This window comes from Emydura macquarii, unplaced genomic scaffold, assembly GCF_026122565.2.
Source record: "Emydura macquarii macquarii isolate MOO-44397 ecotype Brisbane River unplaced genomic scaffold, CSIRO-AGI_Emac_v2 contig_2365, whole genome shotgun sequence".
Classification (NCBI taxonomy): Eukaryota; Metazoa; Chordata; order Testudines; family Chelidae; genus Emydura; species Emydura macquarii.
Genome location: NW_027132502.1, coordinates 125,570 through 150,252, shown reverse-complemented (window position 1 = coordinate 150,252; position 24,683 = coordinate 125,570). Strand labels below are relative to the sequence as shown.

At 48.9% G+C, this 24,683-nt stretch overlaps 1 protein-coding gene across 2 annotated transcripts in view; it reads right to left on the bottom strand.

Annotated features, from left to right (window-relative positions):
* MB21D2 (Mab-21 domain containing 2) overlaps nt 1-24,683 on the bottom strand; it is a 63,824-nt gene that overhangs the window by 26,647 nt on the left and 12,494 nt on the right. The window contains exon 1 of one of the 2 annotated variants that reach the window (XM_067561051.1): nt 15,728-16,018. The exons of the other annotated variant lie outside the window; for it this stretch is intronic. The gene's annotated coding sequence lies outside the window, so the exon portion shown is untranslated. Of the gene's footprint in view, nt 1-15,727; nt 16,019-24,683 lie in introns of those variants that run through there. 2 annotated transcript variants of the gene reach the window in all.

The following is a 24,683-nucleotide window of genomic DNA, read 5'->3' as shown; positions in this document are numbered from 1 at the left end:
AGGCGAAAGGAGGGGCGTGGATTCCTACCTTCTATGGCAGTGGCCATGTTGGAAATGCTCAGACAAGGGAGAAAAAGCAAGATGGCGTGTCTGTGTCTGTGCGAGATTTGTCTTTAGACAGACGTATTGCTCACCAGACCCATCTCCTTGCCCGCCCCGCCCCCTCCCAGCCCACCCTGGAAAGTCTGCCCCTGTTGTGGGCTCAGTTTAATTGTGCAGATTTGGGGGCATGGCGCAGACATCTTGGACTGGGGTAGCTGTCAGACAGGTGCCCAAGCAAGAGCTGAAAGCTACGCAGAGGGTAGTGGCGTGGCTCAGGGAGAAGTGCAGCCATTTAGCCTCCAAGGACAAGGCAGGTCAGCAGAAAGGGGCTTTTCTATTCCAGCACACTGCAACAAATGCCACAGGGCAAGAGTTCGTTATTTTAAACCATTTCCAGTTCTACAGAGCAGGATCCTTGTAGAAAAGTCCTTCCGCCCCCCACTGTAAGAAAAAAAGCAGGATTATATTAAGATCCAGTCCAGAAAGTAAAACGTATATATCGCCTCTAAAAGACAATGACAGCTCAAGGCCGAAGGCTCCAGTAAATGATATCATTATCCTCCATCTAGACAAAGCCACCGCATAACAGGAACGAGGGAAGAGCCGAGAGACACTGACACGCACGTTCCTTGCAGCGCCGCTAGGGAAAGAACTGCCAAACTCAGTCTGTCAGATTTGCTGGTTGCTAAACTACAGCGGATATTTGGGGAAGTTATGCCGGAAGCACGGCACCAGGGTAAAGAGGGAGAGAGTACGATTTGTCATCAGAAGCTTGTCAGCCCCCCTGGCCACTGGTGGCTATGCACCAGTCCATACACTGCCATATAGGCACTGTCACGCCTAAATAGAACCAATGGACCTCTGAGCCTGCTACACTGCCTCCAAAACTAAGCAAACCTGGATGCTCCAGAAGGGGACCTAAATCCACTGTTGTACACTGGGCCACCAGAAGTTTCTTCCTGACTTCTGGGGACTGATCTTATGCCATGAAGCTTGTGGGGTGGCACAGGGCCCGTCCAAGGCCCTCCCTGCTGCAGAAAATCCATGACATCCCTGGGGAAGCAGCATCTGTGCCCTGTGCCTTACCCCAGTTCCCAAGTACCAAAGCTCATCTCTCTCACCAATAGAAGTTGGCTCCGTTAAAGATATTCCCTCCCCCACCTTGCCCCTCGGTTCCCAAGGGAGTTGTCCAAAGCAGGGGACACCAGCTCTACAGTTCCACTGATCTAGTTGCTGGGGCCCCACAGCAGGAGCATCTGCTAGTCCAGCTGTGTAGCGAATGGAGTCTGCAGAGCTGCCCCACATGCTACCCCCAGATTTCCTGTAGCTTTGGGGAAGGAGAATTCCCTCCCTCCCTCCGCCACACACACACCTCCAATAGCAGACGTTGTCTTCACTACACAGCAGATCTTGCTTCCCATTAATAAGAGCTCTGCGGAGGGGACTCAGCTGCCTGCATGAGCAGAGAATTTCACCCTAAAACTGTCTAAGCCATTGCAGGAGTCCGAGACAGCCTTTCACACCCATACCTGGCTGAGCGGGCTGTCAGGGACCCAGAAAGACACCCAGCCTGTCCACAAACACCCTCTCCAGCCAGGTACCCAACAGACACTATCAACCCCATTCGCTTCTGCTGATCAGGGATCCCAAGAGCCAGCCAGGCAATAAGAACAGACTCCAGCGTTTTCAAACCATCCTAAATCCACAGCATTAAACACCAATTTGAAGTCAGACACCAGCTATGCCACCCTTGCTCATGGCACCTTCTCCCCCAGCGCGAGGACAATGAATTCACTGAACTACTTACGGAGGCCTGGTCAACACTTAAGATTTAGGTTCACAAAGTTACACCGGACAGGGGTGTAATTGATCCCCACCCATGACTGATGCAGCTATGTCTACAGAAGAATGATGTTGTTCAGGGAGGTGGTGTTCCTACCTGGATGGAAAAATCCATCTTCACCATGGGTTTATGTCAGCAGAGCTATGCCCAAATAGCCCCATAGTGCAGGCAATTCTGCAAACTAATCTGGACTAAACAAAACTCTGAAAGAAAAAATATCTCCCGACCAGCCCGACTGCTGCAGCTGCTGACAGGTCTCTTCACAACACTCCCTGGTGTGAACAGCAAAGTTCACACCTTCCAGGGCGCTGAGTGCTAACTAATGGAATCACTCCGGCTATTTAGAAAGCCATGAAGATAAGCCAAAACCAGACAGCAGTTTATGCAGCAGCTGGAGATCCTTTGTTTGTGCTTCCTCTCTCCTACGGGTATCACTGGGCCAGGCACGAATACTGCACCTGGAAATGGGATGGGGGCAAACATTGTGGCAAAAAGATTTCATTCATTAACCCAGTGCTACTACAGGTGACTAAAGCAAAACCCTGCAAGCTGTTCTTCCCCAAGGGGACAGTAGCCTGGGGCCTGAAGTGCCGGGATGGAAGAACCACTTCTGTTTCGGGTATCCTGCACGTCTGCAGCGCAGCACAGCACACCCCCTCGGGCACCAGACCATCTGCCTTTGCCTCTCCTTGGGTGGAATTACACAGTTCTCTGACGCTTAGTTTCCTCAGACAACCCCAGGAGAGCCTGTGCCAATCAGGTTTCACTGAGCAGCCCCACAGATAACTACTGTGAGAGAGAGCACGCCCATGCGCACACATTCATGCACACACACCCCTGACAATCCAGCCAGAGTTTTCACCTGGTCAGTTCCCGGGCTTTGGCCCCACTCCTCCAAACCTCTGAGCAGGGAATCCTCAGTGCCACAGGCTGCGCCATTGTCCTGCAACAGCTCGTCTTTACTGTGGGGAAGTTCTCTCAAGCCATGGTTTCCTTCCCGATTGCTTTTCCTTAACACCTCCTGCTACACCAAACCGTTAGGTTCAGACAGTAAACATCCCAGAAACTAGGTCAGCTGGCAGTGTTCCTGGCAGACCCGCTCCACTCCCATCAGACCTCACTTGGCTCTCCGCAGTGTCCTTCTCCCACTTCACTGCTGCCTTGCCCCAGAGTCCCCTGGACCCACCAGTTCTCTCGCAGGCCTCCTCCTGCTGCTGCTGACTATACATTTTCTTGCCTGTTTTTGGCTTTTTGCTGATGTCCACCTGCCATAGACAAGGCCCGTTTGTGTTGCTCTCCCCTGGTTTTCCATTTTCTGCAGGTTACCTGCTATCTGACATGACCGCTCACCTTGGAGTTTAAGCCATACTGGGTTTTAACCTTGTTCTCATTCTCCTGCTTCTTTTGCCCAAGGGCAGGCCTGTCTTCTGAGGGGCTTATGATTTGCCTAAGTAGCCACCAGACAGAGTCTGTGGGTTTAAAGCATACGGTCTGTTTGAGGAGCTGTTCGGTTTTTTTAATTCCTCCAATTTAAAGTTCACTGTCTGTGTACTAGTTTTAGATCTAATCCATCCATCAGGGATGTTGAACTTACTTTTATCATGGTCACTGTTACTTAAAGGCTCAAATGTAGTTACTTCTTGAATCAAATCTTGTGGGTTATTTAGGACTAAATCTGGATTAGCCTCTTCTCTGGTTTTACGTTTTGTTAGACTTACTTGCCTCTGTGATCCCCCCTCAGCATTTTGCACTCTGTCCTCTCCCTGGTGAGGAAGGAGGCCAGCAATTTAAACCTACTCATATACTTTTCTTCTCATGGATTGGAATTTGCATCCCTTCAGATTTGGGTGTGTATCCTCTCCACCCTCTCATTAGATTCTAGAGAACCTTCTTCGCTATAATGTACTTCCCTCACCTCTACGACGTAAGCTGTCCTTTCTGTACGGTTTACAGCCATGTATTTATTACATCGATTTCAGTCATTTCACGGTGGTCCAGTAACACCTGTGTGTCAAGAGCCCTCTTCCATTGCCAGGCAGTCTAGTTCACCTCATTTTGCTTCTGAAATTCTCCCATCGGTGCAGACACATTTTTGGCCTTTTGCCTATTGTTATATAAGGGTTGGTCATCAAGAGTCTACGTGACAAGTCCCAGGGACTTTCAGTTGGACTGACGCCGCTAAATTACATTTTCAAACCAGCCTAGCCACTTAGCTGGATACCGTGAAACTTTGTGGGGATTTACCTCTGCTCCTAGCCTGACTCTGCTCCAGCTCAGTGGTAATGTCTGTTCTGCTTACTGGATACAGGACACCTTTGTGTCACTCACATCCCTAACAGACGTCTTTGTCCAACCTCACACAAAGCAGTGTTAGTTCTCTATGGCAGGGGCCCCGTTTCTCTGTAAGGAACAGTAAAGTGTTCCTAAACATTGCAGCACCTAGAATTTAAGATCTCCCTTTCCATCCTCTTCTCGTCCATTTTTGAGACAGAACTTTCCCCTTGTTTAACAGATCCTCTGTGTAGCACCGTCAGAAAGCCAGAAAAAGCTACCCCACAGGTGCTGAGTCAATCATTTAAGCACAGTTTTCAGGTCCTCTCTGCTACATCTTTGGTGCTAATAGGTACCACAACCATAGGTCTTTGCCCTGGGTTCCTTGTTTCTCCAGAAACAAGTCCTGAGAGATCTGCCACATTTCCACCCCTTAGTAACTCACCGGGCTGTTCTCAGTCACATCATTATATCAGCTAAGAGATCAGTGCATTGGCATCATGGCAAGCGGGGAGCACATCCCAAACTGCTGCGTTCTGTTAGCATGATGCTGAGGTTGGAAACCCAATACCCATGCTGACACCACAATGTGCAAGCCAACTTTCAAGCCAACTGTGCAAAACTCAGACCAGCCATCCCAAAGTGCACATACACCCCTCCCCCAAAAAAACCCACAACAGTGCAGGGGGGGCACTGCAAACCCATTCCCATTGTCTTTCCTGTGACTAAGCAGGGGAATGAGATTATACAGGGTGCTGTGCAGAGAAAGGGGAGGGTGGAATGGGCATGGCAGCGGCAACGAGCCTTTAAAAATCAGGAGCAGCAGAGGACACCGCAGCCAGCGTGCCTCTGATCCCGGGGACAAGAGGCTCCTCCTGTCCGCAGACCCCATCACTGCCCTCCTGCCGGCGCCAGCACAAGCTGGGCCATTTACCAGGGACTGGCACTGCCCGAGCAGTTAGACAAAGCCACTGCGGCCAGAGATGAGCAGCCCACCCATTTGGTGCATCTGCTACAACAGAGCTTTGCCCAGACCTCCCCTTTGAAAGGCATCAAAAGAAAGAGACAGATTTAAATCTTCGGTGGGTGCCAGCCTCTTTCAACAGCCCCAGAGAGGGTCACCGTGATGACAGCTCTCCCCCTTCGGCACTCAGTCAATGATTAACAACGACAGGCTCCTCTCCGCGGTTTTATTACCCCGTAAGTCTGTTAGTGGGTTCAAAGGAACAGATGTCTTCATTGTGCCTTTTTTGGGGAGGGGCGCGCAGATGAGGAGAACTTCAACCGCAGGACATTCACGTGTGAGCTACCGTATCAGTTAGTGGGTAACATCCTTTCTTTACCCGTTGCAAGAGGCTAGAGGAGCGGCCTGCAGGAAGGGCAGAAAAGTCCCCTGGAAAACTCACTCCTGGTGTAGGCCTGGCCCAGGACTCCACTGTTGTCGTTACACTTGCCCACAACACAGACCCGTAACACTGCAGCGACAGCCAGGATGGAACTGAGCCGCCCGCTCTGAACGCACCGGTTGTGGTCACGGGCGCTAACGGAGACTCCATCAACAGTTGTCGTGTCTGCTGTGCTTTACACCACAAACACAAAGAAACCACAGGGGCACAGACGGGGCCCGAACCCCAGCTTTTAACAAATACAAACATGCAACTCCTAGCTACTCGGGCTGAGCCCTGGAGGCTTCTAAAAAACTGAACACACTGAGCACTGAGAGAGGGCTCACAAACTATTTAAATGGCTACTGCAGTACAGGGTCTATAACGACCTAACAGTTCTGATTCCACCCGGTGGCGGGCATTAGCGCGAACACAGTGCACCAGTTTTCTTCCCATTTTACAGAAGGAGAAACTGAGGCAGAGAGACAGGAGGAGTTTGAGTCAGTGGTCCACGGCAGCAGAGAGGTCCTGGTTCCCACCCTGCTGCTCTAAGAAAGAGAGAGCGTGCCCTGCTAAAAGAAAAGAGAAGTCAGCGTGCACAGTTCTTGTTCAGTACATGCTCAGGATGAAGACTGGGCAAGCCAGCCCCAGCCTCAGCAGCTGGGAGCACCACCCATTCCTGCCACCACCACTATCCAGACTGCACAACCCTTCTCCGCACATCACATTCGCTTTGTTCCGTGTGCTCTTTGGAATAAGCCACATACTCCGCAGTCTACTGAGTAGGACAGAGATGTTGACAGAACCGCCTCTGGCCTCATTCTGTCGTGTACTCTAGCTGAAAGTGAGGGTTTGGGGTGGAAAGTGATTCTGGTTTCTACAGCAAGACAGTTCTCTGGCTTCACAAAAAGCCACTACTCTTTAGGAGCCTGGTTACTGTTGCCCTGCACTAATATACTGTGCTCCACCCCAGAGATAGCTGCAATACAGAGTAAAAGGAAAGCAGTCCCTAGGCATGTGCAGAGAGCCCCCCTTACTCAGCCCCCCGTGAGATGCTGAGCAATCACCTCATTTTAACTGAACGGTATCCCTTTAAAAAAAATAAAAGGAGGAACTGTGTACTGTAGACATGTGGCATTCCCACCCTGCTCCGAACATAGCATGCTCATATGCACATAACTGACTCCAAATTATCCCTTCCTGCGGTTTCCTTTATTAAAGGAAACTGTAAAAACCTCAGTCGAAGCTTTTGCCAGAGCTTGGATGTTCCTATGGATTTCCCCGCACAACCCCAGAAACACTCAAACCTTCTCATGCTAGGATGCCGAACTAACAGGCCCTAGTGAATCGGCAACAGCTGTGCACCCCATCAGCACACACCATCCAGAACAACACTATTTCTGACAGTAAGGCCGCAAATGTGAAACCGGGGAGCGCCTCTTTAACCAAGTGCTAAATTTAAATCCTTGCAACGCTTTATCCACCACGACTGCCTTTTGGGCTGTAGAAACCGCTCTGATTCAACAGCGCAGCATCCCACCTTCATATTTAGCAATAGCTAGCTACAGCAGCCAATCAGCGTTCCTTCAGCTTGACTCCCTCAGGTAGCAACCGTGGTGACACACGGCCTTGGATGTATTCGAGTGTCAAAGTTTAACCTGGGTTGAGATTAAAGCGCCCCAGACCTGCAGCAGCAGCAGTAAAGCTAAGAAGAAAACCTGACCACATGGCAAACCTGAAGCAGCACCTCCACACATTCCCTTGGCTCCATAGAGCATCAAAGGGCCTTTTAAAGGAACCACACACCCCCAGACACACACTCTCCCCAAATACTGGACTTGCAGAACAGCTGCACATTCACATCCTTGGCAGAGCCTGTTCCAGTGTCCATGCCAAGAAATGATTCTTCCAGCTGGTGTCTGGGAGACTGCCAGCTTGATGGGGAAAAAATGAGCTAATCAAATTTTCATGTATGAAAACAGTTTCCTCCATGTGAACAGAAGCTAAAAGGAAACGCAGCAGGCTGGAGTCCCTGATTAACCCTTGTGATGCTGACGTTTTCCAGGCGTACAGAAAAATCCATGCGTCGGGGAGGGAGGAGGCAGGCAGTGTAACTTATTACTCACGTGCCTGTTCAAAGGGTGTTTGCAATGACACTTGGATATTATGTTGTGTGACACAGAAATGCTGTAACTAAGTCACAGCCAGTGGCTCAAACATTCGTTAATTTTACTTCCTCCCAGGGCTGTGGTGAGGCAGGACTATTATCCCCATTTCACAAGTGGGGAATTGGAGGCCAAAGAGTTCCACCAATTTTGGGTGCCCCATTTGAGACCCCAAGGCCCAGACGTGCTGAGCACAGTCCTCCAACGCAGATGGCCTCTCTGGTTGTCAGCAAGGCTCTACCGCCCTTCACCTTGATTTTCCTCCCACTGTACCAAGAGCGGATAACGCTCCCTGCTTTGCAGAGCTGCAGTGAGAATTTAATAACAGACTCGATCCTGCAAGAACCTGAGCACCCTCTGTCACTGTCAAGTGGATTTCAGTGGGAGCTGAGGATGCACAGCACTTTTCAGGATTAGGCCAGCGTTTGAAGACCTGACAGCGCTAGGCACTTTAGAAAAAGTGACAGGCTAGATGAGTGCTTAGTGTCACAAGTAAGCAACGTTTTTTATGAACCACAGCTACCGAAGAGCCCACATGTGATGTCCCCCTCATTCTGGCTGCTCCTTCCCGTCTTTGTTCGACTAGAGAGAGAAGAGGGAACTGGGCTGGCAGGCATGCGGTCACAGAGACACACAGGAGCACAGCATTGGCCAGTATTTTAATCGCATTACTGTTTTGCTCAGCCTGGCAGGCAGGCAAGAATGCTAGAATGTATTTTGGCACCAGATTGAGCTGAACCATCTGATAATACAAACCACACAAGTTTCACACACATGATCTGGAAAGCGGCTTTTCTACAGCAATTTCACAGGAGGAGGAGACGGGAGAATTGATAATAGCCTCGAGCACAAAGCAGACAGAAGAAATCACAATTTATATATCCTAGGTTGCAAAAGGGAAAATAAATTTAGTTTGTTTCCCGTAACTCAGAAAGCCACCACTGCGGTTGCTAGCCGCAGCAAAAACAACCGGAGAACTTCCTGAAAGGAACAGGGCAGCCCCCGAAATAGGAACAGTGGGGACTTTGTGTGAGAAGCAGAGAGGAATGATGAAACGGGGGATTTCTAAGTGAGTGGCAAAGAGGAACCATCGACTGAATGCTCCATACCAGTGAAACGGGAGTTTACAGAAGGACACAACGGTTAGAACCATTTTTGAAAATGCCTGTTACCAACACTTCAGAAGCAGCGTCAGGGCAGGCCGTGACTGAGGATCTTGGTGGAACCACACTTAGTCAACATCCATCCCCCACCCATCCAGACAGGAAGAAGGTGGATCCTGGACGAGGGTGGGCTGGGAACTCTTCCCTCGTAGGGAGGGTCACATTGCCAGGGCTGCAATACACCGTTCAGTACGAGTGACCGTGTTGCCCTCTCTCTCTCTCCCTCGGCAAAGGCAAACTTTCTTGCGGCCTGGGGATGAAATTAGAAACGTTGCCTTCTTCCAGCCGCTCCTAAATTAAAACCGAAGTGATTGGAATGGAGCCTGGCCACTGCCACAGCGCAGGGCAACTGCGCCTGTATTTCCCCTCTGAGGCCCAGCAAGGGCTCCCACGCTCTGGCCTGCGGGTCCGCTGGCCGTCACCTCTCCTGGGAGGAGGCCAGTCTCCCTCACCCTGCCCAGAAGGGACTCTTGAGGACAAACAGTTCCCTGCCCTCACTGTGCTAAAGTCCTACCACAGACAGGTGTCCTTGGGTCGTAACAAGGTGCCGCGCAGCACTTCCCACACAAGCCCACGTTATCCTTACAGCAAAAAGCACTACAGAGAAACCACATTAAAAACAAGAGGAGTACTTACACGCATGCTAATAAGCTTACCAGAGTTCAACCCTGCTGTAACACGGGCACTGGAAGGAGCAGTGCTTCAGTCCCCACCCAAGGGCTTTTCTTGTGGTTACAAATTCATCCCCGCTTCAGCTGAGAAGTCTTGTGGGGCTGAATGGGCCCAGTCCTTCCAACCATTCCCTAAGGACTGCGCTCCTCTCTGTTAGCTGGGTCAGGAAAAAGGGCTCGAGCTAGTTTAAAACCAGGCTATGTATTGAAAACCCCTTTCTGTGTCTGTTGGTCCCTGGAGAATCCAGTTTGAATGACTATCTGCAAACCTCTCAAGGGGGGTGGCTTCAAAGGGCTGATCATGGAGGAAATATGTTGGCATTACCCTCCCTAATAGAAAAGAAACATGCAATCCCACAAACACGTACACAATTGTATTTTTAAACACAATGTGCGTGTGACGGGGTGAGCTAGACCCAGAGGGCTCCTGTTGGAGGCCTCAGGGTCCTGCCATACCCCATCCCAGAGAGGACCAGAAGGGAAGTCCTCCAAGCAGCCTAGAATGGCTTCAGGGGAAACAGCCAATCAGAGAGGCTGCAGGAGTGGCCAATCAGGAGTCAGGAGGTCCATATAAAAAGGAGCAGCAGAAACAGAGAATTAGTCAGTTGCTGCCTGGAGCTGGAAAAGAGAGGATTGGGTCCCTGGCTGGCTGAAAGAGCAGCAGGACCACAGATAGATGAATGCAGGCAGAGACCTGGGAACTAGGAAGGAGCTCCTGACTGGCTGCTGGGACTGAGCAAGGACTGAGTCCAGAGAGGGCTGCAGGTGGACAGTCTCTCCAGGGAGGAAGCCCTGGGGGTACAGCCCCATACCAGGGCTGAGAGAAGGTAAAGACTGTCAACCCCAGAAGGGGTTTGTTCTTTTCCACCTACAGCCAGTGAGAGAGACTTGGCCGGAGAGCTATGTCACTGAAGACCTGCCAAAGAAACCATTGACCAAGGGGGAGTGCCACCCGTTACAGTACCCCAGAGGTATTAATTCTAGTTTGCTAAGATTTAATTTAATTTCATATGATGTGTTCAGGATACTGTCAGTTGGTCACAACTATTGTTTACATTTTGTCCCCATCAACCTTGGCCGAGTCCTTTCAACAGCAGGAAAGAGGGAAAACTAGAGAGTGAAAAGAAAAACGTGAATGAGCAGTTTTGGGGACCCCTCTACCCCCCAAAGACTCCAGCCATGGAATAATTTCATGTGGTCCTTGACACAGAGCCTGAAAGATCTGCTCAGAGAGAACCGATTGAAAGAACACCAGCAAACAGCCGGAGCGCAATTTCAAGAGGGAAAGGCATATTCTGAACAGAAGAATGCAAGAGGAAGAGTGAGGAGTTTTCAATCTGAGCTCAAAACATCCGAGTGAACCAGCAATTTCACTCCAGAGAACAGCCTAGGACCATACAGTGGGATCACTAAAGGAACCTGGCACATACCAGAACGTTGCCTACCACTGAACGGGCTAACAGTAGATCCCAGAACATCTCCCGATGCACAGGAGCAACTAAAATGTAACAAATCCATGGCTGCAGGAAGACCAGCTGGTACCACGGGCATCAGCAGGGATCGAACCTGGGACTTTCAGCACCAAAAGCTAAGAGACCCCATTTCCTGAACCAAGTCCTTCCAGTGACTCTGAACTGTGGTCTGCAAGAGACCTGATGCTAGAGAGAGCCTTAATCTAGTAAGGAAAGGCAGAACAAGCGTCCGTGTATAGATTAATCTGAAGCTAGAAAAGTCGACACTAGAAATAAGGTGCACACTTAAATGAGAGTAATTAATCACCGGAACAACTTGCCAAGGGACGTGGTAAATTTCTCTTTCATTTGGGAATCTTTCAAATCCGCACTAGAGACCTTTGTAAAAGATCTGCTCCAGATCCGCCACAAGTCACTGGGCTGAAGGCTCCGCCAAGAGCAGACTGTTGTACGCTTGGTACTGTATCACTCTCATGCCAACGCCATCTGCCTTTTCTTCTGCTGGCTCCTGACCCACGTTCTCACCTCCCTTCAGAGGGCTGGGCCCCAACATGTCCAAGTAACTAGTGGGGACACAGTTTAGCACAGGCAGACTAGGCTCCGGGTTGTAGAGCTGAGGGTCACAGGTGCTATTCCCCACCAGCGGCTCATGATGTCTACATGTAGGGAATCCTGGATTGCAGCCCAAGAACTGTAATCCCACTGTTAAACCTGGGCCAGCTCCCAGAAGTTACACTTCTTACTAGGTTGGGGGGGGAATGAGAGCAAGGTTAACATCCAGGGCTTTGAACTGGCTCCATCCCAGCTGAAGTTGAGAGTAACTGCAAATATGGCCCATTTTATTCAAGCTAGGCATGGCAGGCAGCCAGCGCAGCCTTGAGTTAAGCAAAGCTGGTTGCCTCTCAAGACGGAGCATGTCAATCACCGTACGCTAAAAGATTTGACTGACAGAATAAGCAGCACAAGTCAGACAAGATGAATATTAATGTTTTATTTAAATCTACTCATCCGATGAAACGCCGTAAGAGTGACACTTCCTTGCTGCGAAATCGTAATGTAGAACGTTTCCCGAGTTAGGAATCTAGCCATGCGCGATGCAAGAATCCAGCAGAGGCAAAGAACTAGGCACCAGGACCAACAACCGTTTCAAACAGCAACAGAATATCTGTGATAAGTGTGCAAAGAAAAGGGTAAATCAGTAAACCCTCTGAAACTGATCATGGCCATGTGGAAGGGCTGGCAAAGCTCTCCCTGCCAGAGAGCGAGATGGGGGAGAAGGAAGCATTCTGTATTAGACAGATATTAAAGTCATTGGGCTGAATCCACGTTTGCCGAAAGAGCTCTTGCATTAATCTCCCCAACGTCTGGCAAGCAGAATATAAAAGCGGATCCCCTAGTTACAGAAGAGGGCTACAAACCAAGAGGATCTTTACAGAGGGGCATTGCTGGCTAAAACAGGTCTGGGAACCAGAATGGCACCTTTAGCCCTTCTCCAGGGGAGTCATAGAAAAGAACAACATTTATACAGCCATTTTCTACCCAAAGGACACACTCCTGAGTTCCAGGCTCTGGTTTGTCTCTCTCTCAGTCCTTACCCATGGAAAGTTTTTATTCCAATCCCTAGGAATTACACCCAAGTAACTCAAAGGATTCGTTTAAACACACACACGAACAATATTTCAGCAGCCTTGTTCTCTGATCCTGCATTCCCTCACTGTGTGTAAATACACCCCCCTCCTCACTCAGACTGCACTGGTGACAAGCCATAGACCTGAACCAAGGTGCATGAACAGGATCAGACACGTGACATAGATGGGCAGAGACCTGAGAATGAATTCCATCAAAGGTTGCTTTTTAAAGGGATTTAAAAAAACAAAAAACCAGTTCTAAAATGTTGATGCATCTTGCTAGTTTGTGTGCATTGGTTTAAACCTGCAAACTGGAATCTAACAAATGTGCCCAGACGCACGCATGGCGCACGTCAAAGCCACAAAAGAGAAGTATTCAAAACATACCTGTAGCCTTAACTCAGCCCCTCTGTATTTACAGGACAGTCCTGTTAAGTGATTACCTACCATTGGTAAAAGCACAATTTATCCCCACAACCTCGGAAGGAAGGGCAGGAATTCTTGTCTTATTTATCATGCATCTTCAATACAATCAATCTTCGGAAGTCATGGTATGCTGCAAACATGCTGCACATTTACATAACATTTCAGAAATTGCTGTATATTACATTGTTTCATGGGCATGCCCAAGGGGGGGGGAGGCAAGCAGGGACACTGCCCCCCCCAGTAATCAGTAGGGAGGGTGTGCGCATAGTTCCTTCAGGGCCCTGGCAGGGGCACAGAATGTGCCCTTCCTAAAGCGCTGGAATTTAAATTCCTGCACACGCCCCTGCACTGTTTTATATAGGCAATACTGGGACAGCTCAGGGGTTCTCAACCTTTTTTTTGCTGGGACCCCTTTGAAAATATTTCAGGCGGTGAAGAACCCAGCCTCCCAAGTGATGACAACCCGCATGCCATGCCACCCTTACTGGCAAGCGCGGGGGCTGACAACCTGCAACCCCTCCCCGCCCCCCCCATAATAACCTCACGACCCCCAGTCTGAGAACCTCTGGCCAGGTAAATCACTTTCATACATAGACAGTGGGACACAAAAATTCAGAACATACATGGAAACCTGAACTCTGACATTTCCTGACTTGAGTGCTTAACTATATGATCTTGTAAGTTTCCTTAACATAATTTATTCCATCAGAAACCCCACACACAGTTATGCAGACAGAGTAGACACACACACACAGAGATTTGCCCTTTATGTGGCTACTCCTATCTCGGTTCATATTACACAGCTTGCTGAGTTTTAGAGACTGACCTAAAAAAAGCAATCAAGTCAGAGTAGTCAAATCCAAAGACAGGCTATATATGCATTTACCAGTTTCATTTTCAAGTCACTTCATCCTAAGGGCTGTAATAAGGCATGAAAACTCATCAAGTCCGGTATTTATACCTGGGAGCAAAAGCTGCTCAGCATTCACATGGGATGGGAAAATCGCAGACTGTTTAAAATCGAGAATTCAGCCTATTCGCGCACTGTACTTCATGCACAAGGATCCTTTCTGCTGGGGGTGGGGGCACATACAAGACATCATATTTGAGATGCTCTAGGTACATTAAAAGGATGTCTCCACAGCTGCAAAATTGACTTTTCCCCCTCCCCCAATACACTTTTAATTTTGTGATCTGCTAAGCCTACTGCACAATAGGGAGGATCACATGAGAAATAAAACTCAGCATTGCTAGCCCCAGAGGTTCAAAAATCTGGAGCATGACCCCTCAAGAAAGTTGTGTCATGTCCTTTTTATTTACCTTTTGGTTTTTGAATCACTAGGTTGCACTTTGGGCACCTTCTCAAGCCTTTTTCCCCTGCAAACTCCCTTTATTTTTTTAAATGGAAGTAGAAATTCTTATGTAGTCACTTGTCTCTAGGAGCTGGGGATTTATGTAAAACAGATATCCTGCCACTCACAGTAGAATCACGATAGTTGGCCACATGGTCTTTGCTATACTGAGTGGAAGGATAAATGTAGACAGTCTGAATGTGTGTTTTCCACGCCCCTCCCACCCCACCTCAACCTGCACTTCCTTGACACCTGGCTTGGATGTTCAGATCTAGTGTTCTCTCTTTGTACCTCACCTCTAGCAGACACCAGAGCAGATTTCTAAATCAGTGGCGTCATGCATGTGATAATCATCTATTCTGAGTATCTAAATGTAAGTTATGGCTAAAGACGTTTTGATTTAATAGAGCAATCAAACACAGGATTTGCCACACGGCATCTCTACGTTTGAGGATATCGTTTTTTCTTTATCTAGTGCTAGAAGTCCAGGATGAAAGCACTCCTGACCCCACTTTATTATTGGATTACGGAAACAGTCATTTGTTTTTACATGAACATTTCACCCATCCAGGTTGGATATAGAAGATTCCCACCTGCTGCTGGCCATATGTCAAGGTCCAAACTTGAGTCTGGACCCAATCCCATATGTAAATCGGAGATACTCAGTGTCTTGCAGGGTCGGACCTAGAAGCACATGAGAGCACGAGGGCTCGCTGCAATCAGCATCAGCTGGAGCAGATTGGTGTCCCTATACAATTTAATGCATTTACACTGGACCAGTCAGGGTGATTTTGTCCAGTATAAGTGGATTTAAAAGACTGTAGGTGCATTTCAGAAGACTGCAGTCTGCTCTGGCTATCGTTACCCACAGTGCTGACAATGCTATTGTGAAGTGCTTACAGGTTAGAGAGAGAGAGAGTTATTCATGATACAGGCCACCAGAGCAAGGTTTGCATATTGTGCTCAATAGATACAGCAAGGCTTCTGGTAAATCACTGGGCGTGACGGACTCTTGAGAAAATGAGTGATCACTAGTGCCCTTCGATAGATCCCCTCGCTCTATTCCCTCCTCCCCCGCCCCAGCTAACCTGCTTCAGCCTCTCCCCACCACATAAAATTCAGTATCACAAAAGACCTGCTGATTCCACCCTCCCAGCACTAGTGATGGGGAATGAACAAAGCCGCTTTACTTCCCTCTAATCTTTCTCCCTTGTGTGCGCACACCAGATGGCACAGAGCTGCAGGTTGGAAGGAGAGGATAGGCCCAGGGAAAAAAAATATGGTAATATTAGGTTATAAGACTGCTGACCTTCAACTATTAATGTCAGCTGCTGTTTAATTGATGGCACGAGTAGTCAGACAGAGGCACACACTTCAGATGCTATCCACGGTCACCTGTCCCCCTTCTCTAACAGGAGACAAAGCTATAGAACTGTCTTATTAAAACTCTGCTACAGCTGGTCAGTGGTTAGGAGAACAAGCAGTAAAGGAAGGCAGCCTCCATTTATCCTGAGCTGATCTTCATTTTCCAAACAAGTTTCTTTTGGGGAAGTGGATTTTCCCTCTAGAATCACAGCTTGGCCTCCCCAATGAAATTAAAGGACCCCGTCCATGTTCAAAAGGATCCAAATAAAAAATGAGGCAAAAAGAACCCCCTAAGAAAAATGTTGGGGGGTAGAGCGGGGGGGGGGGGGGGGAATCTGGGGGAAACAGTTCTGAATTAAAAGATGATCTCAAACTCCTGCCCCACCCTATTAGCAGCTGGAGGTTTTGCTGAGTGTCATTGGAGAGACTGCTACGAAGGTGGCTTTTTGGTCAGATGTTCCACATCAGGACGCAGGGCCCAGGTTTTCCACTCGACGCCCCGTGTGACTGTCAGCAACAAGCAAGTCAGGGTCTAACGCCGCTGCTGTAAAGGAGCTGGGCTTCACTGGCGTAGAACGTACTTTGGCCCATTCGCCCCAGCCGAGAAGAAGTCCTGTGAGGGCTCTCTGCGCCGCAGTGCCCTGCCTCTGCAGTGGGGACCCTTTGTCGACACCATGGCATACGCGCCATCTCTCGCTACGAATCTGCAGAGTGCTCCTCAGCCTCGGGCTCAAACTGTGACCACAGGACATCACTGTGCCCAGTCCTCCGAGGTGCTCATAGGATCATGCGGCACTTTACATCCCAGAGCCATTTCTGACCTAATTTAACCCTCCCGGGTTACAGACGGGGAACTGAGGCAGGGCGATTAACGGTCACACCGCGAGTCACTGTTCCAGCCAGCGTTAGAACTCAGGAAGCGCCTGGCTCCTAACCTGTGGCTCTTCCTGGTGAGCGGTGGGGTCCGTTTCCTGCGAGATCTGCCATTACCTCTTGGATTCCAGCCACACCCTCAATGGCATCAGCTAGTAATGTCCAGTGTGTTCCAGGAGATCTGCTGGCATACACCCAAACCGTTTCTTTGGGATTCTCGAGATTAGAATTGTAACTGACAAAGATAAAGCCAATTAGCAGAACTCAGTGGTTTCTAAAATGCGATTTATTTACATGAATTATACCAGCTCATGATGATAACTAGACGTTCTCCCCAAGACACAGCATTTGGATCAAGATTTCAAACACTGCCCAAGCAGAGGAGACTGCCCCAGACATCTGGGGGTACTGGTTAAATCTCTGTCTGATAGCTATTTTCCCCCCAACACAGATCACATAAAGCTGAACTGTCTCAGTGCACTAATCACCAGCCTGGAGAAGAACATGGGAACAGTCAGACTGGATCAGATCAATGGTGCCTCTAGCCCAGTATCCTGTCATCTGACAGTGGCCAGAGACAGATGCCTCAGAGGGAATGAGCAGAACAGGGCAATTATCCAGTGATTCATCCCTGTCATCCACTCCCAGCTTCCGACAGGCAGAGGCTTAGGACACCCAGAGCATGGGGCTGCATCCCTGATCATTTTAGCGAATAGCCATGGACCTATCACCCATGAACTTATCTAATTCCTTCTTCAACCCAGTTATACTTTGGCCTTCACAACATCCCCTGGCAATAAATTGTACAAGCTGACTGTGTGTTGTGTCAGGTAATATTTCCTTACGTTTGTTTTAAACCGGCTGTCTATCCATTTCATTGGGTGACCCCTGGTTCTTGTGTTATGTGAAGGGGTAACTAACACTTCCTTGGCACAGTTTGGCAAGGGTAGCCCTCAGATATATTTCATCTTGGCAGAAACGTACTCTTCTATGACAAGGTTTTTGAGAAGACGACACAGGAGCACCATCTCCAGTTCACTTCCAGAGGGAGCAGAGCAGCAGTAACTTTGCCCACTGAACTCGCCCTTTTTTAACGAGGCTGCCTATTTCACAGCAAACCTAGAACGGACACTGGCCACGACCCATGTTGCACAGGGGCAAAAAGGGCGACTATCCTGACCAGAAGACATTACCGTGGCTTGGAACAGGAGTGGGCCCAAATGGCAATCCAAGAGGCCTGTCTTCAGATGATAGACGCTATCCTGTGGAGTTTGAAGCTTTCCAGTCCATGTATCTAATGGTTCTCTACCCATAAATCCCCAGCATTGAGCGAATCTCGTGTTCTGTTAATCTAAAAAAATATCTCTGTATCTGTGAGGTTTGTTTAATCTTCGGGTTAATTCTATCCTGACATTAGCTTCCTTTTCTGCAGAGATGGAATGATGTGTGTTTTACCTTCAAGCTGGACAGTGATTAGCTCCACTTTTCTATTCTCAAGGATGCTGTCTCTTGCCAATGCCCATCTTAACAGGAACAGCAACAAACGAGCACCTCCCTTCAGGTCTCTCTCCTAGCAATTCAGGGTAGCAGGCTGTTGGTAATCTGCCGATCGACCGTAGGCCGTATATAAAGAGCCAGTTCCAATCTGTGGGAATCCTTGCAAACCTCTCATCGTAAGGGGGGAGATTTTTCTTAGAAACACAAACAGCAGCTGGGCATAGCTCCCATCGACTTTTAGTGCCACTTGTGCCTCTGAAAATCTCCCTCTAAATCCGTAAAACCAAACCTTTGCTATAAACTGCTCAGAGCACTCTTGAAACAGCAAAGTAACATCACTGGGTCAGGTGACCTAGTTGTTTCATGTCACTTGCTCCACTCGGATGCAAGCATCAACCTCCCTGACAAGAAGATGTCTAGCACGGTCACAGTAAAATCACAATTAGCTAAACAGATGCACAGAACGTAAGAATTCCTGACCCAACCCCAACTCTGCACAGCAAGGAGTGTCAGAATAGGGAACAGAACCCAGGAGTCCTGACTGTCTATTGCTCTAACCACTAGATGAAGCTCTCTTCTAGAGATGGTGCATCTAGGTCTGAGCTGAGACGTCTTACAAAAGGGAGAGTCTAGGGGAAACTTGCCCCAAAGCTGCCCATCCTGTATACACATGGCATGAGGACTCCAGCTGCCAGCCTGTCTGGAGGGGCACCTCACTGGCACTAAACTGAGGGTAGAAGGAAAGAGAAGACTGAAATGTCTCTCTAAACTTTAGACTCAAGCTTGCCAAGGAACAAGTCATTTTTAAATTAAATCTCTGCGCAAACAGCAATGCAATTAACCCATTAGCAATACAATTACACAGGGAGATCGCAGTGAATTTTGAGATCAAAACTCTGTTTGTTATGGCTTTTCCTGAAGTCTGTCCAGCTGTACATGGGAGAAAAATGGGTTTTGAAGGTGACAATTACCCTTCAAATATGCGTTTTTGTGGTTCCTATGTAGATTGCTAGGGGAGATGACACAATGTGACTGCCTGAGCTGCCTCTGCATATGGAGATGTATTGCACGGAACGTGTTTGTCCTGGCCAAACAGAACATTTGCTTCTGCCATATGACATTTAATGGAGATGGTTGACTGTAGGAGCAAGAGGATTTTAAATTATCTTATTAGCTTTGTAGCTTCCAAATATAGCATGGAGACAGAGACAGTGAAAAATGCTCCCATTAAGTACTGGACCAGCGTGACTTAAAAAGAAAAAGAAAGAACTGAGGGATTTGAACTGCAACTCTGGGATTTAATTTGCTGGAGACTTCCTAAATCACCACTATTGCGTAGACTTTCAGGCCATGACTTTTTATAAATAGTTCTTAGAGTCCCTCCTCTTTCCCCCCGCCCCCCCCATTTTTTTTTTTTTTTTTAAGGCTTGGTGTATTGGGAACGGCAGAATTTATTTTCTTGACTTTAAGATTGGAGTCCTACACATCTCTTGTGCTCATGTCTAAACCGCAAAAAACAGAATGATTTGAAATGCATCAGAAGTTAGTTTATTTCATCTTCAGAGATGAGCCAAACTCAGACTATTTTATCTGACCACTTGGCTCATGTCCCATGGAAAGTCGGGTCAGCAGTACTATTTTAAAAAATGGTTCTTCTACGTCTTCTCCTCTCTTCAAACCTTTCGGATGCACTTGGGTCACACTTCCAAGCTTTTCAATTACGGTTAGAAAGTTTTTATTTCAAGAATGAAAAACCCAAATACGATCTGTGGTGAATGTGTTGCAGGAGTGTAATGCAATGCTACATGGGCCACATTTCAGCAGCACAATGCCCCAGAAGAGACAGGGTCTTGCTGTTTCTGCCCCACTTGTTATGGACTCCGGCCCCATGGAGAAGCTGCTGGATAGGCTGTTCGTGAGAGGGCTAAGACGACATTTTCTAAGCCTGCGCTGAGTGGCCTGCAGGACAGGGAAGGAGGGGAGGGACGGGGAGAGTAAGTGTGAAGCTGTCCAGCCCCTGAGACCTCTCTCTCTGTTTCCCAGTCCCTCCCACCGAGTTCCCTTCCCTGCCGAAGCAGAACAGTCTGTATGGCATAAGGGAGGCTGCGTGCAGGGCGGGACAGGTCAGGAAACAGTTGCATGGATAATGCAATTTCATCCTTGTCTACACACGAGCCTCTGCAGCAGTTCAGTTAAACCAATGCAGGCCCCTGAGAGGAATCTTATTTCGGTTTAGCTTACACCCGTTCCTAGCTGACCCCAGCGAAACAGAAATAAACCTGCTTTAAACTGAAATAAAAACTTTCACACAGCCTTTCGCAATCAGCTTGAAACAGCACCGTAGATGATGCTGGCCTAGCTCAGCGTGGAGCAGAGAGCCGGTCAGCCTTTTTTAGTGGCGTAGGTGTCTGGGGAAAAGTGGTGAGTCTCTTGCCCTGCGCAAACCGTTCCCCTCAAAGTCACCCAGACTGAGCCAATGGGCCAACCTGTTTGTGAACCACGGCTTGTTCTCGTGTGCGTGAAACAGATCAGCCTTTGAACACCGGCCGGCCTCTTCCTTCCAGGCACTCCCAGCCAACATGGCCAGCCAACCTCCCTCCCGAGGCTCAAACTCAGGCTTTCAAGTGACTCTGCCAGGGATGGCTCCCATTTCGAGAGCCCACAAACCAAGCCTGTGGGCTCCTAGAGAGCGAGCCGGCCCGGCCCTGCTAGTGACATCAGGCTCGGCTGGAGCTCAGGGCTTTGTGCCTTAGGCAGTGAGTAGCCTGGCTGCATTTGCACACGAACCCATCATCTTGTGGGGCCCTAACTCACAAACAGGGTTGAAAAAACAAACCAAAACACACCAGCCATGGGAACAGGCCTGCTCGGAGCAGGGCCCCTCTCTGCGGTATTCCAGGAATGTGGACGCAAATGTGCTGCCTCTAGTCTCTGGGCTGTGACTGAAAAATGTAAAAAGCGTCCATGAGGCTGCTATCTTGGCACTCAAGCCCCTTTGTCATTGTTTACAGGGCCCTTTAATGAAAGATTTATTTGCCTTGTGCAAGTTCCATTAGAGCAGCAGGGGCCCAGCATCAAAGGGCTGGTTTAGAGGCCTCTCGGCCATCCCCAGCACCAAGTAGACTGTTTCCCCCCCTTGTTTTAGAAGCTTTAAGACTTCAGCGACTGGGATTACTGAAGAGGCTGCGGTTAATGTTTTAACGCCAAAATCCCAGGGATGATTTACACTGGGAATTGCTCTCATTGATCTGCTGAAGAAGGTAAAAAGGGAAGGTTTGTGCAGAGAATGGAGCAGGGAAGGCAGAAACAAATCCACATTCTCCCCCTCTTCCCTCCTACCATAGCGCTCTAACACCGCTTTGTCTTGCTTAACTCCAGGCTGCTCAGGTTGGACCTGTTCGCATTGCTGGACGTTCTGCCACTGGCTGCTGGGAGCAGGAGCTGACTTGTGATGGCGCTATCCAGCCAGGCCTTGTCCTCAAACTCTGCACAGATCTCCACTGCCATATGATCCACACCCCCCACAACACACGTTTCAAGTACCGTGGACTCTACACACGCCTATCACAAGAACATGTGCTGCAGCGCCTCCAGGACACGAAGTGCCCCAAGCAGAACTAGGTGAGTGAAAGCTGACAATCACCACGCTCCCAAATGAACTCGCACAGGAAAACGATGAGAAAGAAAAACACCCGTCACCTGTGGGCCAACACTTTTCGCAACGCAATCACTCCGTATCTGACCTTTCAGTCCTCCTCCTCAAAGGAAACCTGCACAGCACCTTCAAAAGACAAGCCTGAGAGTTGATTCATTACTCTGTCAGACACCAAAAAGCACGAACTGAACAGAGAGCCACTGGATTTATGGCTTATTACAACAATCTGTACCCCACTGACTCTCTTTTTGTGTCCAATGACTGCAAAGGTGTTAACGGGCTACTCTACCTTGAACGGCCCCTTAGAACGAGTGCTAACTACAACCTACTCCACCTTGCATTCTGCTGTGACGCTGGGAGTTCCTTTCCCAGACCTGAAGAAGAGCTTGGTGGGTCTCGAAATCTTGTCTCTCCCACCAAGAGAGGCTAGTCTAATAAATGATATTCTCTCACCCACCTCGTCTCCATATTCATAGCAGTTAACTGGCTTCATCTACTAACCATGGCCTGTGAGGGGGAGCCCTCTGTGTCTGGCAGATGGGGAAATGCTGCCGGTAGTCTGTCCACTTCTCCTTGGTCCCCTCTGTGTTAGAAACATGTTGATACAGCAATTGTGGTGTTGTTTTTTTTAAACTTGTGTCCTCCTTTTTAACTGCTCTATGAGTGTGGCATGCTAGCTAGGACCCAATAGCATAACTGGGAATTTCAGGGCAGGTCCGCAGGAACACTGTTCATACTAGTGTCTGTATTTAACACCCCACTTTAGTTAACAGTGGTTATTAAAAGTTATTACAAAGTTGGCTGTCGAATAAAGGACAAATCAGACGTGTGGCTAGAGCCTGAAGCATGCATGCATGCCGGGCTGGAAAAGCAAGATTTCTGGGCATTGAGGGACACGTCTGTTCTCTGCCCCGAGCCAGGAAGGGAGGGAATCCCAAGTCATGCTCTGTGGCTACTACTGCAGCTCTAACATGCCCCTGACCCCCACCCCGGCTCTGGCAGGGGAAGCGACCAGCATACGTTAGTTACAGACCATGCCTTAGGTCCATGTCTCTCCTTCCCAGACACCCTACCTCCCCACCCACGTGCTGGGGAGTGAGGAGCCCCCACTGAGCTGTGCCTGTGCTAGCGTGCAGGGACTTGCATTCCTCCTGCACGGCATCCTGAAGTTATACCCCACCTTCCTTGTGACAGAGCCACCTCTGTCCTGCTGGCCTGCCTGCGACAAACGTAGAGACAGACTCCATCCCTTAGTCGCCTACTGGGACAGACCTTTTTTTAAAATGGGGTTGGTTTATTACTCGCCCATTCCCAAATGGGGTTCAAGTCCCAAGCTCTCAACAGGACATGCTACGTTACAGAGCTGCTCACAGCACAGACGGTGACAACCACAGTCGTTGCTGCCTGGCTCACGCGCGACCCACGTGGCATGAGTGGGAGGCCCCAAACCCGTGCCCAGCACTCATCCCAGCTGGCTCCATGGGGGCTCAGAGGCCGCTACGGTCTGGGAGCGTTGGGCATGAACGAACAGAGGCCCTCATCATTGCCTCTCCCCAGGAGCGTCTCACCAGAGGCGGACGCTTATGGATTGTGAAACAGTGCTTACAGCAAGGGGGCTGGGAGTCGGACGCCTGGGTTCTCTTCTCAACGGTGCCACTGATCTCCAAGTGCAATCTTGGGTAAGTCATTCAATTTCCATACCTCGTTTTGCCCATCAGTAAAATGGGGAGACGCTCGGGGCTGAGACACCAGGGGCTGAATGGCACTGTGTATGTGACAGTCATCGTGTCATGGAGCGAGTGTGCCTGTCAGCTGCAGTTAAGAGAAGGGGAGGGGAATCAAAGCGTGGATTTCTTTCGGGAGCAGGAAGAGTATCTTCACTCCGGGAGCATTTGCATCTTAGATAAATTGGCGAATATACGGCGAACGCTTTGAAAACGGCCAAGTGCTATAGAACTGCTAAGGAGCGTTATTTATTATTGTCCTGGTGCACAAGGGCGGAAGCAGAGCTGTTTACAAAGGCAAATTAAGAACAACAGGTCTATTGACAAGCTGTGTTTTCTTCTCTCCCAATGCAGCCACAGAGGGGAGGGGAGGAGGGCTGAAGTTCCAGGGTGAGCTGAGCCTGTTCCACCGAAAAAGGCCTGCCTGAAGACAAACACCTCTCCACTTCCATGCATCCTTTCCCAGAAGGGTTCATCCACTCCATATCCAGTGAGAGCAGGCCCTGGCCTTGAATTAATACGTGATTTCTTGTTTGTTTGTTTGAAGTGATACAAAGGGGGGCGAGGCGCGGTGTTTAATCAAATAGGAAAGATGAAGTGAATTCATTGTGCAAAATTCAATATACAGGAGTGCCCTCTTAACACTGTCATCTGAAAATAGATACATCACAGAGAAGCAAGTTTATTTGCCTGTGCAGCAGAAAGTCTTACATGATTAAAGCTAAAAAAGGCTCTTAAAAAGTCAATTCTATTGCTCATGTTTGCTCATTCTAAAGTCTGAAGACGTGACCCACGTGCATCCTAAAGGATCAAAAGCCAGAAGGCAAATGAAAGTCTCTCCCCCCCTGCATTTAAAAAAAAAAAAAAAAAAAGTCCCATGATTTTGGGGGCTGATTACTGATTCAGAACTGCTTGGGGTGGCAGTACAGGCTTACAGACACCCTAAGAGTGGCCACTAAATTTATTTTTTTGGGAACGTGCCAACACTGGGTTTTATGAAACCTTGCATTCTTTACACAGCCGCAAGGGCCACTAGGGAATTTGACGTGCATTAGCAATGCAGCATCAAGGACTTGAACATGTTAATGAGCTGCTCTGAACAGACTTCACTAAAAATGTAATCAAGCCAGATTCTTCCCTGGGATAGATGA